The 21,887-nt window shown below is 39.1% G+C and overlaps 1 protein-coding gene across 3 annotated transcripts in view; it reads right to left on the bottom strand.

Annotated features, from left to right (window-relative positions):
- The window catches only part of LOC128881344 (limbic system-associated membrane protein-like), a 457,278-nt gene that overhangs the window by 43,550 nt on the left and 391,841 nt on the right, over window positions 1–21,887 (bottom strand). The window lies entirely within an intron of this gene.

Below are 21,887 nucleotides of genomic sequence, written 5' to 3'. Positions count from 1 at the left end.
GCATGACAAGCATGACTACAATATACTATCATCTTCGAACGAGACACTTCATATAATTTTGATCAAACGAGCCCACCGAAGGCAAAATACAATTTTGTATAGAGATAAATTTTATTATTTGTCATGTAGCGAGTGAATGTTGAAATGAGTGCAAAATGCGCGCCGAATGAATGTGAACGATTGAGATCGAGCGACAGGTGACAAGACGAATGATTGGCTAATGTACAGAGTGATCGGTGTGAGAATGTGTGTGTTTGAGGATACGTGTACGGGCGCCGAAAAGGAACGGGGCAGACGGATTGTTCAAGTCGAAATATAAACACCTCTGAAAGTAGTTTCCGACAATTATCAGAAGTGGGATCGGCACGTTATTATACCGTTCGTATAAAGTTGGTATAGAACGCGTGTGCAAATATTAAGCCTTTCGGACGGCGATTCCGTGATGTGTCGTGCGTGTTACCAACGTTTGATCCTGTTTCTAACGAACTCACAGTGGAGGATTGGATCGAGAAGATCGAAGAGTACGGCAATCTGTACAATTGGGACGAGATAGCCATCAGACACTACGCCTTATCAAAAGTAACCGGCGTCGCAAGAAAATGGCGAGATAGCTTACCACATGTTGCGCGCTCATGGGTGCAATGGAAGAGCTTGCTAAGCACAAACTTCCCATCGGATAAGAGCATGGTGAGTCAAAAATTACAAGCTCAAAATTACAAAAAACGACCGAATCAAGATATCGTAGAATATTACTATGAGAAATTAAGTAGATGCAATAAGGCGGGAATGGGAGACCACGAAGCTATAGAGTGAATCGTGGACGGATTAAATAATCCCCGATATCGAGATTTTCTAGGACCATTAAGCCGTTATAGACCACCGAGCGAACTCTTAATAGACTTACGGCATTCGAATTTGAACTTGAGAGAGACACCGACAGCTACAGATACACGGCATGTATACAGACCGACACAATCGAAATCGCAGCTGATTTGTTACGCTTGTAAACAGGTGGGACATACCGCGCGCACCTGTCCAAGGGCAGAATCGTTGCCAACGTGTTTCAAGTGTGGCCAGAGCGGGCATATATCGCGAGCGTGCCCTAGAAGCGTACCTCGAGATCAACAATGGGTGTCAACGCGACCGACTCCAACGACAACTTTGACGACGGTGCGAAGCGAAGCGGCTACGGTTTTGCACATTAACGGCGACACGCATCAAAAATATTTTAAGGATGCTATGCTGAACAACCACCCGATCAAATACTACGTGGATTTGGGGAGCAGCGTGGTGACACTGCGTCAAGACGTAGCTAATGAACTCGGTTTAACCTATTATGAAACATCCTTAAATAGTTTTGTAGGGTACGGCGAAGGACGAGTGCAGCTAGTGGGCATTATGACAGCAACGATCAGCATCAATGATGTTGCGGTGCGCACTGAGATACATGTGGTGCCGAGGGGAAGTCAGGCGGTGCCACTGTTGATAGAACATTCTTACACGGAACATCCTGATGTCGTAATCATAAGTCGCAGCGGCGAGCTGGAAGTGACGTCCACCAACGACATACCAGGGGATGAAGTATTAAAACAGCCCATGGGGAAGACCACGTTTCGAAGCGACAAATGATGTGTGATTCCGAATAATTACTTAGGTCATATCATTGTAGCGAGTAACCTGTCAAACGAGGAACTGTGCATCAAGGGTGGCCTACGGGAGACGGGTCCCACGATACCCAGGTGCATCGTCGCCACGGACGAAGAGGGCTAGGCTGTTTTACCTGTCTTAAACATAACCGGCCAGTACGTGACGATTCAGCCAGGCGACATCGTCACCCGAGGAGAAGTTTGCGAGGAGAGACTTTCACGCGGGAGATCAACGACGACCCGATCGACAAGGAGGAAATCGACACGGATTTGGAAGGAGAAGAACCGGACGAGCTACTGCAAGTACTTAACCAAAATCGCGATCTCGTTGCCAAAACGATGAAACAATTAGGTAGGACCGATAAGACAACAATGCGAATAGAACTAACGTCGGAAAAACCTGTTATATATAGACCGTATCGTATATCGTACCATGAAAGACGACAATTGCAAGAAATGGTTGATGATTTGCAGGCGGCGGATGTCGTAGAGAATACTAACTCTCCGTTTGCTAGCCCGGTTTTATTAGTTCGGAAGAAAAACGGAGAGATGCGAATGTGCGTCGATTATCGAGCAATAAATAGATCTGCCGTAAAGGATAAGTATCCACTACCGCGTGTAGATGACCAGCTGGATAGATTACGCGGACAAAGATATTATACGAGCATAGATCTTTTTAGCGGTTACTACCAATAGAATCGCGTTCACGAGAAAAGACAGCTTTTGTAACGCCAGATGGGTATTTTCAATTTAAAAGAATGCCTTTTTGGTTATGTAATGCGCTCGCGGTATTTCAGCGCTTAATAAATAATATTTTAGGATCATTGCGATATGACATAGCCATGGCATACCTAGACGATATTATTATACCAAGCATGACGGTAGAGGAGGGCTTGAATCGCTTAATACAAATCCTTAAGATTCTTAGAGACGCAGGGCTAACTCTAAATTTAAGAAAGTGCCATATTTTCAAATTTAGGACAGAATACTTGGGCTTCGAAATTTCGATATTAGGTATACAACCAAGCAAGCGAAAAGTAGAGAGTGTACGTGAATTTCCAATTCCGAAAAGCGCTCGAGATGTACGCAGTTTTCTGGGGCTAGCTAGTTACCTTCGGCGATTCGTCAAAAATTTTGCTGTTGTCGCGAGCCCACTAACCAATTTACTCCGTAAAAATGCGATGTTTTCCTGGGGTGATGAGCAAAACGAGGCTTTTAAAATAATCAAAGTAGCATTAATGTCGTAACTGCTCTTGGCGATATATAATTACGAGGCCGAAACGGAAGTTCATACGGATGCCTGTGCGTTGGGATTAGGAGCAGCGTTGTTTCAGAAACAACCCGATGGAAGGTGGCATCCTGTAAGTTTTTATAGCCGACGAACAACTCCCGAAGAAATAAAATATCACTCGTACAAGCTCCAAGCACTAGCTATAGTATGCGCATTAGAAAAGTTTCGAGTCTATCTAATTGGAGTCCATTTTGTCATCAAAACAGATTGCAATAGTTTGAAAATGCTAGAAAATAAACGGGATTTGAGCCCACGCATCGGGAGGTGGTTTGTTAGATTATCAGAATTCGACTACAGCATTGAGTACCAAAAAGGCGAACGAAATAGCGTAGCAGACGCGTTAAGCAGGAACCCCGTGGGAGCGCCTGAAAACACCGAAGTTGAAGGGCTGCCCGTTTTAGGAATTCGACTCAATACCGACTGGGTAGCTGCAATGCAGCGTGCGGATACCGATATCCTGAACCTTCGAGACAAACTCGAGGCTGGCGATCAAAGTGCTCATCAAAAATTCACAATGTATAACGCGCGAGTTTACAAAGTGTCGAAAGGGCGATGGCGATTATATGTTCCTTGCGAGTTACGGTGCGACATAATAGCCGAAGCGCACCGGTCAGTAGCACATTTAGGTGTCGATAAAACACTAGAAAAAGCGAAAGAAGAATATTATTTTCCAAAGATGCGAGATTTCGTTAACAAATACATAAACCGATGCGTGACGTGCTTGTATTCTAAGGCGACCACAGGAAAGAAGCCCGGGCTCTTACACCCTCTGGACAAGGGTAGTGCGCCGTTTCGAACTGTCCATATACATAGATCATTTGGGACCGTTGCCAACGACAGAGTGTAATAATAAATACGTAGCCGTCATTATATGCGGATATAGCAAGTATGTTGTATTAAGAGCAACACAGGATGTAGGAACGAATTCTACCTTAACGTTTATTCGAGACTTCATGTCGTATTATGGAAAACCAGATCGTATAATTAGTGATCGAGGAACGGCGTTTACTACGCGAGAGTTCGAAAAATTTTGTGAGGATCACGGAACCCAACACATAAAAGTAAATACGGGCACACCACGCGCAAACGGACAAGTCGAGCGGACGAATAGCGTTATACTAAATTGTCTAACCGCGATGACAAGCGAAATCAATGGCGAAGACTTGGACGAGAAATTATACGACGTGCAGTGGGGTATAAATAATAGTAAATATAAAATTACGCGTAAATCACCGTACGAAATAGTATTTAATTATAAAGCGCCAGGGTGGCAAGAAAGTGAGCTAACTCGAGAAATTCGACATATTAATGCGCAATACGGAGTGGTGGATGCGGATGAAAACGTTACCGAATTATTGAAAAAGAATGAAAGTGCGCTCAGCGAACAATTTAACAAAAAGCGAGCAAAAGCGAGGGAATATCAAGTAGGTGATTTAGTTCTTGTAAGAAGCGAAATACCTGCAACAGGCGAAAGCCGAAAATTGTCACCAAAATATCGAGGACCTACGAAATAGAAGAAGTGCTCGGAAACAATCGTTATATTGTACGCGACATTGAAGGCGAAAAACAGAGCACTAGAACTTATCAAGAAGTAATAGCGGTAGATCGATTAAAATTTATAGCCAGAGCAGGAGAATACGCAAATCGTGCACAAACGCGGTCTAAAACAGCGCCCGAAAATAAATAGATATAGGTAAAATATACACTAGCCGTCAAAAAAAACGGGACACTAATTTAAAACGTCATAACTCCGAGAGTCTTCAACCGATCTTCGGGAAACTTCGTGAGGTTTAGTTTTGAAGTGTCCTCTGGGTGTGTGCAGAGTTGCATTGACGAGGGTTGATGATAAAGGGTTAATTCACCCCCCCCCCCCTAAAGGGGTAATGCAGAAAAACGGCACTTCAGAAAGGTCCAGGGCGACGGAAGGTGGTGAAAAAATCAAAAAACCTTTGAGGCGACTCTGTTTGATACCCCCTACAAAATGCACCCCTTAAAATCGCTCTCGGACAAACCCACCCATCACAACACCCCACCCCCCCTAAAATCCACAATTTTTGGACAACAGTCTCGACTTTAGGCTCAATGCATTCTCTGGACTCCCCTGATCCAGAAAATGCTATCACCCATACTGTGCACCCCATAGGCACCCTTTGGAGGGGTGGCACAGCTCGCAAATTTTCAACCCCCTTCGTAACGGAGCACTTCCACACATCGGAGGCCGATGAAATTCACCATGTTTGTTCCCGATACGTTAAGGTTGAATGCCGAAACGGTCCCGTTTCGAAAACTGCCCCCAGAGCTGAAGGGACGGGGGCAGAGGTAGGGGTGGTCCACCCAGTAAGTATAAGGGTTGGAACGTTGTTTCGTTGCGTGGATCACATGTCCAACAGTCCAGGGCATCGGTGCGACAAAGTTTTCATGTCTTTTTCCCGCGTGAATGGCAATAAAATTCGAAAATGTCAATTTTTGTAAAAACTCGCTTCCAACTTCAGGCCCATCTGCAGGGTGAACGAGTAACCCCACGTCAACACCGTTCACGGATTCGGACGCACGAATGCTTTATTAACAGATCCCCAAAATCTCGGATTTTTTTAATCACGCTTTCGTTGTCAAATCGGCGCAGATTTGAAAGAGTAGTAAATGGGCCGGACAGAAACGGCATTCAAAAGTGGTGCGAGACCCTGCGCCCGTACGGGTCAGCCCACGTTAAATTGGAGTCCGGTCTGGTCTGGCCGAAAGCGTGATTAAAAAAATCCGATTTTTTGGGGATCTGTTAATAAAGCATTCGCGCGTCCGAATCCGTGAACGGTGTTGACGTGGGGTTACTCGTTCACCCTGCAGATGGGCCTGAAGTTGGAAGCGAGTTTTTACAAAAATTGACATTTTCGAATTTTATTGCCATTCACGCGGGAAAAAGACATGAAAACTTTGTCGCACCGATGCCCTGGACTGTTGGACATGTGATCCACGCAACGAAACAACGTTCCAACCCTTACACTTACTGGGTGGACCACCCCTACCTCTGCACCCGTCCCTTCAGCTCTGGGGGCAGTTTTCGAAACGGGACCATTTCGGCATTCAACCTTAACGTATCGGGAACAAACATGGTGAATTTCATCGGCCTCCGATGTGTGGAAGTGCTCCGTTACGAAGGGGGTTGAAAATTTGCGAGCTGTGCCACCCCTCCAAAGGGTGCCTATGGGGTGCACAGTATGGGTGATAGCATTTTCTGGATCAGGGGAGTCCAGAGAATGCATTGAGCCTAAAGTCGAGACTGTCGTCCAAAAATTGTGGATTTTAGGGGGGGTGGGGTGTTGTGAGGGGTGGGTTTGTCCGAGAGCGATTTTAAGGGGTGCATTTTATAGGGGGCATCAAACAGAGTCGCCTCAAAGGTTTTTTTGATTTTTTCACCACCTTCCGTCGCCCCTGGACCCTTCTGAAGTGCCGTTTTTCTGCATTACCCCTTTAGGGGGGGGGTTAATTAACCCTTTATTATCAACCCTCGTCAATGCAACTCAGCGCACACCCAGAAGACATTTCAAAACTAAACCTCACGAAGTTTCTCGAAGATCAGTTGAAGACTCTCGGAGTTATGACGTTTTAAAATACTGTCCCGTTTTTTTTTGACGGCTAGTGTAGTACTGTAGCCATGGTTAAGGATTCAAGGAATAGAATTCTGGACAGACAAAGGTTTATTGTGAGGAACATGGTTATACAGAGGATTGGGAATGGATAATTGTAACAGGAATTCAGAATGAACGGAATTATACAAAAGAGCATAATACAATTTCTCATTTTACAATATTTTACAGTTTTCAATCTTTTAAATAGAAGAATCATTCTGTACTCTCCCGCTCGTAATTGGCGTCCAGGTATTATCACCGAACTCTCCAAAAACGAACGGTCGTCCAGGAATAACCTCCTCCTAGCTCTGACTGGGATGTCCACGAGTAGTTCTCTTCTCTCCCATTCGACAGGCGTCCAGGTATTATCGCCGAACTCTCCTTGTCGAATAGGCGACCAGGAACATACTCCCGTCCTCTTCCTTCTCCAGCAGGCGTCCAGGTATTATCGCCGAACTCTCCTGCCGGAGTCCCTAAGTCGAATTCCGAGAGCGGCCGATGGTCTTACCTCGTCCTTTCTCCCGGAATGGCAAATAGGCCGAATGCCTCTACGAGCCCTCAATTTATATCGCATGATTGCTATCCGCGGCCGCGGTTATCAACAGTCGCGTCGTTAGGCGAGAAGATTCGCAAGTTCGCGGTCCGCGCCTCGCGTCTCGCACCGCGCCGCGGCCTCCCTCCTATGTTCTAGAAGTTTCGTACGCTCGCTTCTCGTATTTCTTGAATTTCGTATGCTACAGTACTAGTTTAGAAGAAATGTTAATCATGTATAATCCTATTGTCAAACAAAAAAAAAGAAGACTGTCGCCGAGGACGTCGAATAAGCAGGATAGCCGAATTGTAGCGAGTGAATGTTGAAATGAGTGCGAAATGCGCACCGAATGAATGTGAACGAATGAGATCGAGCGACAGGTGACAAGACGAATGATTGGCTAATGTACAGAGTGATCGGTGTGAGAATGTGTGTGTTTGAGGATACATTCAAGTCGAAATATAAACACCTCTGAAAGTAGTTTCCGATAGTCACAATTCAATTTATATTGTATTTATCCAATTTAATGCGGAAAAGAATCTGAATGGTAGTCAGTGTCACTCCTTTACGTACCATTGAGTCAGTGATGGGCAAAACCCTAGACTTCGAATAAATCTGAATTTGCCGATGTGTTTCTCTCGTTTCCTTCTTTGGAAAATGTTCAACAGAAGAAACGAGACAAACACATCGGCAAACTTCAGGTTTATTCGAAACCTAGGGTTTTGCCCATCTGTGCATTGAGTTCATATTCTGTGTCAGTGGGGTGGGAGTCAAATCTTGGCATCACTGTTCTGTGTAAGTTTATTCTATCGTGTACGCGCCCGACAATAACTTGTTTGTATGTTTTCATTTTGTAATGTATAAAATGCGTGTGAGTGGAGTTTATTGTATAGATTTACGAGATATAACGATATAGGAGATATAACCATGGTTCTTTGCCTAAAATCATGAGTAATCACTAGACTGCGGCTCTTTATGCATTTATAATATGTCGAAATATCCAAAATATATGGAAAATATATGCAAGATGTATGCAAGATATATGCTAAATATAAGTATAAGGAATGTATGTATGGATCTGTAAAATAATTATATAATAACTACTTATTATTACTACATAATTATTTAATAACTATTTTTTATTGTTTTATTTATTATAATTTAAATTACAATATACAACAATAGTTTTTTCAATATTTTCGAGTGCAAATTGATCTCTGTCTCTTTGATCTCTTATCTGTTAAAATTAATTTATACGCCGAAAAAGAGCGTCCTACATCACATGATGTTATAGGGGCATATTTAAATTTACTCCAATGATGTGCCAGAACCTCTCGTGGTTCATTAACATGTTCACCCTTTAAAATCTTCCTTATTTTGAGTAGTATATTAAAGTGTACGTTTCGTTTTAATACTGATTCCATTTTATCTATAACTTTTCCTCTATAATCGCCGGGTATAATTTTTAAATTTTCTGTAACTGTAGTTACCAAATCTATAAATTCTATTAGAGGTAATCCTATTGTTACCAATTTCTTTATGGCCTCAGGTAACATTGGGAAATGGCTCTGAATAAATGTTAAATTTTACTGATTAACTTGGAAAATGGAAATTAACCGCAGCGTGACTCCGTCTGTTTACACATCATATCATCGACTTTGTTTTGTCTCTCACTGTATATCAATACAGTACTTACCAAATCGAAATTAGAACACGTTGTTGATCCTATCTGATCAATCTTTTAGGCACATCTATCTTATTTATTCTGGCGGACCATTAAATAATCGGACATGCATTTATGCAAAAAATATGCAAAAAATGTGCAACATATGCTATATGCAAAATATGCAAAATAAAAAATATATTTTTGTTTATTATTTATTTCAGTAGTATATAATTTTCGAAAAATATTGTAACGGAATCAGTTTATTTATTGTACGTACAAATATAAATAAATTAATAATAATATAATGAACATAAGGAAGAACTTTTGCTTACATTACATCATTTACAAATCGCATCTTCCTTCTCTTTCCTCACTCTTTCTTTCAACACATTCCTTATCCTCCATTTTTTCCCTGTCATTATTTTTTTATTCAGATTCATTGTAAAGCAAGTATAAATACACGTGAATAGGACCATGCTGTTGCGTATGTACCTCACTGATTATTTGGTATGTGGTAGTAACACTGGCGCCGCCGGTAGTGCCGGGCGCGAATTAAAATCGGGCTTCAACGCGAAATACGGTAGCTTGGTGGCCCTGAGCAGGCCTGGGATGTTTGGAGGTCGGCTGGGAATCGTTTATAATGGCCCGAGCACTTGTAAGGAAACGCGGGGTGTCCGTCTAGTGGTGAAGACAGGAGGTGCCACCACACCACTTTATTCGCGCCACCGATCATTGGGCTAGAGAAGTAACATCCAGGTGTTCCAACAGATGCCATCTTCGCTGATAAAAGTGTACCCTCATAAAAATAACGAAAATGCCATCGAAATAATCTCCATAACTTATCATTATTGAATTTAAATATGAAAAGCAGAATGTGAAAATGTAATCGAAGCTCGAGAGCGTCGCTCCGGTAGAAGCTTTTGGTTAATTTAATCAAAATAATGGCAACAAGTATGAATTACAGAAAAATATTTGAAACGATGCGCAGACAAACTTACATTAAATTTACATATAATAAATAGTTGGCAGTGAACGCGTTATTCGTACAGGGTTGTCCAAAATAGACTATAGGAAATTTTTTTTAAATAAAATAGATACTTTTGAATTTTATTAGTTTTTTTATTTAATTATCAGGTATCATCTATAACAATTATATGTGAAAAACGATATCTGTCAAATGACCACCACGACCACGTTTACAGACATCAATTCGAAAATCGAAATTTTCGATAACATTTTGGCATATTTGCTCGTTTAATTCACCAATTTCATTTCTAATGTTGTTTTTCAGGTCATGAATTGTTGCTGGTTTGCTGCCATAAACTTTACTTTTCAAATAACTCCAAAGAAAACAATCCAATGGGGTCAAATCACACGATCGAGGTGGCCAGTTCACATCACCATTCCTTGAAATTAATCGAACATTGAATTTCGATCGCAATAAACTGATGTTTTCACGCGTTGTGTGTGGCGTAGCTTCCTTCGTCTTGTTGAAAATAAACATTGCTTACGTCGATTCCATTTAATTTCAGCCATAAATAATCAATAATCATTTAATTATAACGAGCAGCGTTCACTGTAACTCCATCTTCATTCTCGTTTTCGAAAAAGAATGGACCGATTACGCCTTTCGACCAAAATCCACACCAAACAGTAACTTTTTTTGGATGAAGTGATTTTTCTTTAATGGCTCTTGGATTTTCATCTCCCCATATGCGACAATTTTGCTTATTGACGTGTCCATCCGATCAATTGAACGATGTTCTGACAACCAATTAGCGAAATTTCTGCGTTGCAGATAATCACGTTCTTTCAATTCTTAAGTTAATTGAATTTTGAAAGCATGCAAATGCAAATCTTTATGCAAAATTCGCCACAAACTGCCATAAGAAATACTCATTCTTGAGAACGACGTGGAGTTGAAGTTGATGGATCATTAGCAACATTTTCACGAACAGCAGCAATGTTTTCATTCGACCGAACTGTTTTTGGTCTGCCAGACTTTGGTTTATCATGATCAGATCCAGTTTCATCAAATTTTTTAACCAAATTTCTAATTGTTTGCTCTGATGGACGATTATGTACGCCGAAAAAATCACGTAATTTACGATGGGTATTTTTTATTGAACACTGACTTTCAAAATAAATTTTAATCACTTTAACACGCTCTGCAATCGTATATGACTCCATAGTTAAAATTGTCTATCATTGTAGGTTAGAAATAAAAGAAAGTGACAACAAATAAACATGGCGTTTATTCTCATTCAACATCCTAAAAGTACTTTTGGATAACCCTGTACTATACCTCCCTACTCCTGGTTCAAACAGTGGAGGTTCTACTGTAGCTAGTAATTTTGTACCGACGAAACAAAACAATATCTACAGTGGATCATGTAATTTGCTAGAAGTGAAACCGCAGCCATATATCAGCAAGTGGATATCCCAGGATCAGACCTTTCCATTCGGCCGTGCCCATTAAAGCCAACCTGACTTTCTCTCCTATTCACCTTCTCGGTTTCCTATCCCTCCCCGAGCGTCGAATAAACGCGTCCCTCGCGAGTAATGTCTTACTAGGTTCGCCTACATCCGAATCGGCCCGACGCCGAAGGTAGCATGGTTAGTAGGATGAGGAGAAGGGTGTAGGGGAAGGGTTGCGGATAAGGTCGATTTTATTTCGCCCTACGGCCGGAACTCGATTTGCGGTTGAGTGCCCGTATGGGTGATGCTGAATTGGCGGGTCAAAGCCACCCGGTCAGTCTATCGATGCCCTCCCACTTGTACGCTATCACCAACCTTACCCCTCCGCTTACCCCTTCGTTTTCCTCACCGTATCGAGATGTCCATACGTTCGTTTCAGTTTGCACACTTACTCTTTAACCTCCCAGGATCGACTCCGGCGTACTTCGTATTCTGATCCAGCCTATACCTAACACCTGCTAACTTTATACGATCCAGTTAAATACATCCGCTATCAGCGAAGTGATGAAGGTCCACGAGAAGAGGAACCTCTAACAATGAGTTTAAGCGAGGTAAACCCAATGTAGGATTTTATTCGGATATTATTCCAAAAGGCATCGGTGGTCAATTGATAGGTAATTTGGAGGATGTTATGAAGAGTGTGAAAGATTACCAAATATAAAATTTTAACTTCGGGAATTCACCCGTTTAACTCTTTGGGGCACGGTGGGATTAAAAGTGTCCCACCTTTTTGATGGATTCGTAATTCATGGTGGGACATTTTTAATCCCACCTCGAAATTTTGCAATAGCTGCATGTGTATAGGTTTATATTTCGTCTTATTTACGTAAAGCAATTGGTAATATATTCATCCAATGTTATAAATGTATGCACTTATGTTGTCAACTTTCAACATGCTAATACCGGTTCAACAATTGTTGTAAGCGGAAGGTTTATTGCGATAATATTTCTTTCCTGGTTTTATGTGAAAAATCGTAGAGATAAGTTAATTTATATAAAAATTAGTTCTATATAAACAAGTGAAGTGTTTTATAATAAAAACTAACGATTAAATTTGTTTGCAAATGATGAAAGTATGGTGGGATTCTATTCGTCCCACCATGCAACTTGGGGAGTTATACAGAGAAACATATTTTTATTTATTTTTTGTATTTTAATATTTTTAAAACTATAAATGTGACGCCCCTTGTTCTTATATTTATTTTGTTACATTATGTGATACCTTTATTAATAAAAGTATAACAATTTTGTTTGATTTAAAATGCAATAAAATTCCTGTGCAACATGGGTCTATTTTATGACCTGAATTCCTGTGCCGCGGCGCGGCATCAGGTTGCACTGTTCAGCACAATGTATGACCAACCGGTGATGCACGCCGCCCCACGGAGCAGACACGAATCACCCACCGATGGTGCAAGCCAGCGTCAACGTGTTAAATAGAAAGACATCTATTGTTTTGGGGGAGGGACGGGAGTCTAACCGCCAAAAAACTAACCCTAACAAGCTCTGATTAGCCTTTTAGCCTAAACTTGGACTAATCCAATTTAACTTAAGGGGTTAGGTCCACTCAGGATTTGTTGCATTTTCTTAAACATGATACCTTGAAAATATTCTCTGCAAATTTCAAGTTAATCCGATGAATAGTTTCCGAGATATCCTAAAATTACTAAACGCAATGACCCTTGGTGCTCGTATTAGCGTGCCGAAGCAAATAGAGAACACGCTTCTTATAATCAAGATTTTCCATCCTTACCTTCTAATGTTTTGAAAGTCATCAAGTCAATTTATGAAGACCTTGTTAGTGATAATTTATTCTCAAAATGCGTGGATTCAATTACAACAACAATGAAAAATTCAATCAACTGGGGCGGAAAATAAGCCTAAAATGCATTATTAATTATTATCAATAATACTGAAAACATTGATTTTGAGTGCGTCAAAGTGACAGTCAAACGCGCTAATATGAACACTCGGGAAGGCAGAATGCTTCGTAGACAGTTTTAAATCGATATTTTAGAAGCTTCCACATCGGCAGAAGGACTATTATAAGGCCCAGGAGTAGACGACTCAGTGTAAGTAATTAAATAACTAGTGTTACTCGACATAAACCAAGTGTAAAACTTCAAGCCTGTTTTCCTCGAAACTATGTTTTCATAATCGGTGATCACTGTAATTAAAAAAACCACTTGACGGATTTGAATGAAATTTATAGACATTATTCTAGTAATGTCATTAGATCAGACATTAGACATTACACTATTAAAACTTTATAAACAGTAAAAGGATGTTTGCTATCTTCATTTTATTGTTTATAAAGTTTTAAGGCCGAAATTGCAAAATCAGGCCTTGGTGTCGCATCCGCCAAAGTGTAACGAATATATTAAAACCAGAATTATTAGAAAATATTGCTTCTTTGCTTCAATATCCTGGAAAAAAAATCATACTAGCCTAATCGCCCTGTCCTCGTTTCTCCTGCAATTCTTGTATCGCCCTCTCTGTCCTTGTCTCGGAGTTTCCTACTTTTTCCGCAACTGTCGCTGAAGTCAACTCGGAGTTTGGCTCTGGCTCCTGCGCACCCTTAATGTACTATATTCTATCTAAAGTAGATATAATGATAGCAATAATTTAAGGGCGTATCTTTTGTCCCTCCGACAGAAAGTTAAACCAATTTTAGTAATTTTGAATGTAAGTAATTTTTAATTCTGCGCCGACTACGAAAAGGTTATTTAACATAATTTAATATAAAGGAAATAGAAATTTAATATATTATTGAATATCATTTAATATAAATAAAATAGAAATTATTTTATACTTTTTAGTGCAATTTTAATATTTTTTTGAGGTCGGTTATATTTTTTTTCCAAAAATTATTTTTAATGTGACTGGTAGAGTTTATCTATTTGTGCAGTAAACGGTTCATATTTCTCTTTCAAGGACACACTTTCAATAGGTCTGGTCAAAATGCTTAAATTTTGGGATACTTCTACCTAAACAGGTTAGAAAATATTTAAGGATCAACATTCAGAAGGTACCCACTGCTGTGTTCGAAAAACTCTGTGCAACCGCCACGTAGGCCTATTATGTACGAGAAAGCATCTGAATTCGTTAAAAGCTGAATGGAAATCCAAATTTCAAAGCAAGCGATGGTTGGTTAAATAAATTTAAACTACGTTACAGTATACGAAAATGAGATATTTGCAGAGAAATGCTTTCGGTAGTTAAGACCGCTGTGGAAATCTTCAAAGAGAGTTTCAATAAATTTCCAATTGAGGAGGGCTATGCGTTGCACAACCTATTTAGCGCTGATGAAACAGAATTAACGTGGAAAGTGTTTCCTTGGTAAACATAAATTTTCTCTCATAAAATGCATTTCGTCATGAACTTACAATTAGTAAAGACTGTGTCATAGCACTCGGTTAGACGAATGCTACTGGATGGCACCAACTTCATCTTTTAAAAATAGACGAAATCAAGAATTTCAAATAGTTACAAAATCTTATCACGAATGCTATGACGGTAATACGCAAATATTGATCGAATGTGCAATAGTTTGTATAATATCTTATAATGGTAATAAAAAAACACCAGTTAAATAATCGACTATATAAATGCAAAATATGCAATGTCTAATTGAAATACCTAAATGGTATGTCTAAAATATATAAAATAATATTGATTGCATATAATACATATAAATCTATGCGATGTACTGACACATGCTAAGACCGATAACTATGACGATGATATACGTACACAGTTGCAAGTAGAATATGCATGTGGATACAAAAGATTACATTTTATTAATCGAGACTATTGAAACGATAATATGCGTACGTTTCAAAGAAGACGAATATTGTTTCACGAATCAATGTCGTACATTTGTCCACGATACTCGTAGCATCAGCAAACTATGAATATCAGGATAATTTACAATCGTTAACAAGACAATTTTTCTTCTTCCATTACCCCTTTGTCTAGTAGCAGTCTGTTAAATCGAAAGCAACTTCTTGCATCCTGCATCAATCTGAATCTGCCTCGTTTATCTTGCTTCGTATTTCCACCGTGTACGTTCCATGGATTTTAACAGTTTCCAACATTACTTCGCACCGGTTTCGTGGAACATCCTTTCTACCACTCACACCGATGTTCCGCGCTAGGCTGGGTAGAATTGAAACTAAAGTTAAAAAAAGAGCTGTTCGCTGGACGAACACCGCAGACCCAACGTGGCTAAATTTCGATGCGTAAATCGAATGAACATCCGGATACTTCGCACCGTAGCGTCCGTAGCTGGCATATACATGGCATATACGAAAGGGGTTCGCTATTGCTTTCGAAAGATACTGCAACGAATACGTTTAAATAACACACTGGACGGTCTTCGGTAGACTAACTCCTTAAATAAGCAAGTGGTTAAATTTACGGTTGGCCGCGATGTTAACTAATTGCACTGACAAAATTAAATATCGAATAATCGAAAGGCTACCCTTGCCAAGAAATTAATGGCAATATTAAATAAATATTCACTTCTCACGCTCTATTCGCATATGTGGAAAGCACCGAGTTTTATATTGTGTTACACAGTGTCACCTTTGCACTTTGCTGGAAATGCAATTATATATATATTTCAGCTCATTTCGATTTCACATCTTATTTTACTTTCTTATAATTTTTTATGGGGATCTTTTATTTTTTTGTGATTTATTTGATAATACTCCTTTTCATCCTCAACTTTTTCATGTAGTTGGCGTAATTTTTTTACTTTTTCGAATTTACTTTACCTGGTCAATAATACGTTTCTAACAGTTATAATATATGTATAACTATATCGATAACTAGCTGAACCCAGCGTTGTCTCAAATACGAAGAAAAAAACATTAATTTGTATTTATAGATTTACACAAAATTAATACAGATAGCTGTGCTCGCGACTTCGTCACTTAAGACACGCGAACTTCATGCATCTCTTGGGTCTCATTGACCTAGGAACTATGTTTTCTTCTCGCTCGAAGAGTTTTTCTTGATAATGTAGACATAAATTTACGCATTTTAAAGGAAGTGCATGATGTAGCATGTCTTTGGGACAATGTATATCATAATCGTGCGAACTGCCAGTGTAAAAAAGGATTCATGTTTTAAGTAGATCAAGTAATTTGGATATACGGTATTGAAGCAAATATACATCACGAGATAAGTACTCTGCGCTAACAAGAGGTTCTGATGTAGACCACTAGAAAACGAGACAATTTTGATCATTTTTTCGAAAAAAAAATAAGAGAGATGATTGAATGAGATATTCAGCATTTTATTTTATAACATAGTAACTTTAAACAAAATTTCTGTTGCATAGTTGAAATCACTTGTAAAAGAGCACTTTATTTCGGATAAAATATGCAAGATACAAGTTTGATGCTACCAACAGATAGGTTATTTCCACACGAATATTACCATAGTGTCAAAAGAAGCTCGTTCATATATTTCGAGAATACTTTATCCAGCAATTTCATCGAGTATCCGAACATCGAATATCGTTCATTTAATTAAATAGTCGTTTAAATGAATTGTTACTAAACGTAAGGTAATTTAAATGTAATATAATCGATAGCCGCAAAATGATATTTTTGTCTGCAATTTATTTTTCTCTGATATAACTTTTCTACCCAAACTTATATTTTTTCGTATTTCGAAACCAACGAGTAATAGTTGTAAAACAGTTCGAAAATTTTTAGCTGACCGGTGTTCTCTCAAACAAAAGTTCTCCAGGCTTTAATTAGAACTTTGTTGTCTCGGCACTTGTAATTTCATCTCTAGCTTGAATATTCATAAACTTAAATTCGTTACGCGACGCTAAGAGTATTTTACCTGTCCGTGTTCTGCCAAAATATTAAAATCGAAATAAAACTTCAATAACGTGATTTCGAGGAAAACAATAAATTGCGTACCTCTTTCGTGTATTGTGATATCATATCTTATTTAATTGGGTACAGCAAAAGAAAACAATTTACAAAAAATATATCCCCGGGGAAATTTGAAATTTTTTGTTCGTTTTAAGCAAACGCGATATTTTCAACGAAAATTCTTCTATCGATGAAAATATTCTCAACTCCGTACACGCGTAAATTGTATTGCTTAGTATTCGTTTCACCACGTTGCCAAATTGCTTCAGTAGTAAACGAATGTTTAATAGTATCGTAAAATACACTTAATAACTTCTATTGATATTGAAGTTCAATACGTAAACTGTGTCGCCATTTGTTGCACGAATATGGGTTGCGTAGTTGCCCAAACTTCAAAAAAGTAAAAAAATTACGCCAAGTCCATGAAAAAATGGAGGACTCAAGGAGTTAAGATTGAAAAATAGAAGATCCCCATAAAAAAAACTACAAGAAAGCAGAAAAAGATGTGAAATCGAAATGAGCTGTCAGATGATTTGCCTAGATTTCCGCGGCCTGGAAGTCAAATGCTTGGCGTGGCCAGGCACGGCATTCTTAGATCATCAATAGTCCATACTTTCTCTCTCACAGACTGTCAGGTAATTTGTCAATTTAAAACTCTGACAATATTATGAGTACACTTTCATTGTATTGCGTTTTAAAATATTTCTAAGGTCATTCATCGACGCCAATACCTTTACTCTCGCAAGCTTTCAGATAATTTGTCAGTTTAAAACTTTGACAATATCTGTACACTTTCATTATTTTGCGTTTTAAAACAATTCTTATTCATCGACACCTTGACCTTGCCTGGCCACGCCAAGCATTTGACTTCCAGGCCGCGGAAATCTAGGTAAATCATCTGGCAGCTCATTTCGATTTCACATATTTTTCTACTTTCTTGTAGTTTTTTATGGGGATCTTCTATTTTTCAATGATAACGCCTTGAGTCCTCCATTTTTTTATGTACTTGGCGTAATTTTTTTACTTTTTTAAAGTTTTTTATCGGATCTCACTTCTTTTTACAAATCATTTATTATATAGAATCTATTTTAAATTTATAAAAATAAAATTGATATTTCTGTAAACTCTAAATAAGAAGTCTAAATTATTATTTGTTTTTTTAATTGAATAGAGTAAAATAAAGAGAGGGGGATAACAAAAGCGAATATATATATTTCATATAATTTATGAATTATAAACACTTATTCGTTCAATTTATAAATAATTATATGTACTTGCAATTTTTTTTCTTGCTGCAAGAAATTGTAATGGTAATGATGAAATGAGAAAATTACTCCATTTCTATAAGCTCTACATAAAAAGTCTAAATTCAAAACATTTTAGTGGTATGGATCTATTCTGTATGAATGAATGTACCTGACAATTCAGATTTTGACCACTTACATTGTAATGAAAATGGATAAACATTTTACAACACTTGTTGCAATTTGTTATTAAACCCTACATAAAAAGTCTTAATTGAAAACATTTTGCTGATATAAATATAATTAATAATGCAATAGTGTAAAAACTTTTGACACTTGGCAGGTTATGAATGATGACATCTGTTTCGACTCTCAACGCTCGATGGCCGACGAGCCATGCCGAACCGGATGATTCCGAGAGTCGACGAACGACGCTCGGCTTTTCCTTAGCTCCTATTGGCTAAGGGTTGACGACAGGAAAATCATACGAAAAATACCGTTTCTGACAGATTCATGACATGATATTACGATATCTCAGTTGTACGTGAACCGATTTTATTGATTTTGGTTTTGTAGCGGACTGCGCGGCATAGTTCTAGAAACTGCGACATACAATCTATAAACGAAGTCGATGGCGCGGCAGCGTCTGGCAATGATATCATGGCCAAAGTATGTAATGTTTTGGTAGCGGCATTACAAAGCCTGACCGCTAATGAGGAGAATCTTTTCCTCCCCTTCCTGGTTGCTCCTTGAGGAGCAACGGGTCGGGAGTTCGACACGCCAGTCTATAACCAGAGGTCGATAACGGAACATCGTGTCACTAAATAATAAAGTTTACCCTTTGTTGTCAACGCAACCGGAAGAAGTTTCGTTCGTTTCTTTATAGTTTTTATTCATTGTTCATTACTCTAATAGTTGTTGTGCTTTGTGTTGATCGTTTCTCTTGTAATTTTCGCGTTCCGTTCCATTTTCAATTTGACCGTGAAATGTTTAGGGAGTGGGGAAATAGAGGACCGCGAGGTGTTTAGGGAGTGGGGAAATAGAGAGGTAAGACACGGCGATTAGAGAAAGGGGCGCTCAGTCGTATTACGTTCGTTCGACAATAAAGTAGGTATCGAAGGATGAGTGAAGTCACGCGCACCCACCCCGAGTTTACCAGACTGATTTGTTTGTTGTTCAATTATGGCATGTTCCCTGGCTGTTCGGACATGAATTAACGGTTTTGGTTTGGTGAATTATAATACCCAGTGCTCGTGCTCCGATGACGACTACGGAGTCATTGGGCCCTGGTTGTACGGCCCAATGCCTCGGGGTCGATTGTCGAGCGTACCTCGCTACTGGTTCCAGGCGAGGTCGGGTGCTTGGGTGAACTCAATGGCAAGAGTTCTGGATTGATTGCTAGCCATTATTCGGTGGTCACATTGATAATATGTGAGAAGTGTTCAAATCGCTAATGGAACGGTGCTCGGAGTGGGTATGCCTATCGACTTCTCAATACTTGTGTAATCTAACGTAAGGGACAAAGTGTTGTATTTAAAGCAAGAATAAATCTATAATTTGTATAAGGTGTTTCTCGTTTTGTCTATACTCCGGAAGGTAAACACCCTTGCTATTGTTATATACATTTCGTCCATATGATTTATTCACCCCCCGTAATATCCTAAAGTTTTACTCGAAAGCTTATATGCGGTTTACATTAGAAAAATGCCTCTAAATTTAGAAAATATTGCAGGCGTGTTGAGATATTCATGAAAGAAGTTCCAGGTTAGGTTGGAATGGACCATCTCTCCTGTAAAAGATACGTGGTAGCTCCAACGCCAGGTATACAGTATGTCCTACGAAATCCTGGACAGCCGATTATTTCGAAACCTATTAAAGATACGAAAAAAGTTTCTGATATGAAATTGAATGGCAAGAGGGGGCCGATTTATTGGCAGTAACAATTTTTTTTTATCATTATTGTTTACAGAGATATGAAAGTTACGTTTGGTTTTTCAAATGGGATTATATAATTTTTGTTTGATGAATAGATAGTACGTTTCAAGACGAATTCAGCAAGCTTAATAAAAATAGTTTTTAAGATATTACGCGTAAAAGTTTACTGATTTTCGGTACAAGAAAATCTGCGAGACCAGGAAGCACGGTAGGGGGTCTCGACACTCGACCGCGCTTAAAATGCTACGGGTTAAACCGTGACTCTTGAAACCGATACGAAGAGACTGCGGTAGGAACGGCAGGCCTAAATTCTACATAATAGTCTTTTTCACAACCGTTACCTTTACGGCATGCAGAAAAATGTCGCCCATGTTTTAGTAATGAAATAAAGCTAACGGACAAAGCTAAAGGATTTTTAGGAGAAAAAAATATGAAAATATAAATTAATTTGAGATAAAAATAATATTTTATTTTGGAATCCCTTCCACGTGCCTTCCATCATTTAGTATACAATTTTTTATTCGTTTTAGAAATTGTTTTTCTACTTTTCCAAGAGTATCTGTTGTAACATTGCAACACGCGTTAACAATGTGAAAAAAACTATTATGTAGAATTTAGGCCTGCCGTTCTTACCGCAGTCTCTTCGTATCGGTTTCAAGAGGCACGGTTTAACCCGTAGTATTTTAAGTGCGGTCGAGAGTCGAGACCCCCTACTGTGCTTCCTGGTCTCGCAGATTTTCTTATACCGAAAATCAGTAAACTTTTACGCGTAATGTCTTACCCATAAAAAACTTCAAAAAAAGTAAAAAAATTACGCCAAGTACATGAAAAAGTGGAGGACTCAAGGAGCTATCATAGAAAAATAAAAGATCCCCATAAAAAACTACAAGAAAGTAGAAAAAGATGTGAAATCAAAATGAGCAGCCAGTACATGAAAGTCCTTTCCAATAAAGTGCAAAGGCGACACTGTGTAACACAATGTAAAATTCGGTGATTTCCAACTATGTGCAGCTAAAATGCTCTGTTCAACAGTGCGGACGTTCAGATCCTAATGACAATTCATGTAAAGTGACTGCTCCACACTTTAGCGGTGTCATGAAGAAGTTAAATAGCGTATCATCCACAAACTAAGGCTGTTTAAAAATTTGCCTTGATGTCTGCGGCTTGGAAGTCAAATGCTTGGCGTGGCCAACTAAGCCATTCTCAGACCATCAAGACCCATACTTTGTCTCTCGCAGACTTTTACATAATTTGTCAATTTAAAACTCTTACGATATGAGTACTGTTACGTACGCGCACTCCTCGCGAGCGATACCGAAGTGGTACACGTACTATCGATCTCAATGATCTTGATAAAAAAAAATAAGAATACACTGGTTGAAACTTAACTATTCGTTTTTTATTGAAAGTAGAGGTGTCTGCTTTGATATGTTACGCTTATGACGGACGGTTTGTATCTAATGTTGCCTTGAAAAATGCCACCCTCGAGGACTCGAAGGTGGTGGGAAAAACGGTCGGGTGGAAATGGAGATTTGTTCGTGATTGGTTGAAATATTCGGTTATAAGAGGAGAAGTCAG

Source organism: Hylaeus volcanicus, chromosome 8 (assembly GCF_026283585.1).
Source record: "Hylaeus volcanicus isolate JK05 chromosome 8, UHH_iyHylVolc1.0_haploid, whole genome shotgun sequence".
NCBI classification, from domain to species: Eukaryota; Metazoa; Arthropoda; class Insecta; order Hymenoptera; family Colletidae; genus Hylaeus; species Hylaeus volcanicus.
This window is presented reverse-complemented; position numbering and strand designations above follow the sequence as displayed.